This window comes from Arachis duranensis, chromosome 5 (assembly GCF_000817695.3).
Source record: "Arachis duranensis cultivar V14167 chromosome 5, aradu.V14167.gnm2.J7QH, whole genome shotgun sequence".
Lineage (NCBI taxonomy): Eukaryota > Viridiplantae > Streptophyta > Magnoliopsida > Fabales > Fabaceae > Arachis > Arachis duranensis.
The window spans coordinates 26,546,297-26,547,251 of record NC_029776.3 but is presented as its reverse complement, the minus strand read 5'-3'; positions in this window follow the sequence as shown (position 1 = coordinate 26,547,251).

Sequence of the window (955 nt, the reverse complement as noted above, 5' to 3'; positions counted from 1 at the left end):
TGATGCTCAAAGCCTTGGATCCTTTTTACCCTTGCCTAGGGCTCATGGCTTTTTCTATTGCTCCTTCTCTCTTTTTTTTTACTGCTTTTTCTTGCTTCAAGAATCAATTTCATGATCTTTCAGATCATCAATAATATTTTTCGTGTTCCTCATCCTTTCAGGAGCCAATATTCATCAAATTCAAAGTACATATTATGCACTGTTCAAGCATTCATTCAGAGAACAAAAAGTGTTGCCACCATATATAGTTAATTATGATTTTTATTATTAAGAACTCGAAAATAAATTACTTCTTTATTCTAATTATCTACTATTTTATTTATGCCTGATGATGATGAGAAAAATAAATTATAGCTTAATTGGAAATAAAATCAAAATAGACATACTAATTACTACTAAATATCTCCTAAGGTGAATTTCTATAATAATACTATCACTAAGCTAAAGCAAAAATTGGAACTCAGAAAAATTGGAACTCAGCAACCTGTTGTTTTTGAGGAGTAGATGTTCCTCTAATCTGTGGGGTGTTGTTCAAGGATTAATTTTTGGCGCTTCAGCTCCCTTAGATCGTGCCCTTGCTCCTCCTGTTCCTTGAGCAGTTTGCAAATCATGCTACCTTGATTATTCTGTTCTTCCTTTATTTGATCCATAGCTTCTTGCAATCTGGAAACAGAAGCCTCAAGCTGTTCCCAATATTCGAATTGGGGCAGTTCTGGGAGAGCTTCTTGTGCTCTCCTCTTGGTTGAATCATCTTGTTGCTATTGTCTGACCATTGATATTCCAGTAATGGGCTTTTCAATTAGGATATATTCAGTTATTCCCATCTTTACTCCAGCATCCTTGCAAAGCATAGAAATTAGGCTTGGATAAGCCAATTTGGCGTCCTTAGAATTCCTGTTTGCTATTTTATATAGCTCACAGGAGATCAGCTGATGGACTTCCACTTCTTTTCCCA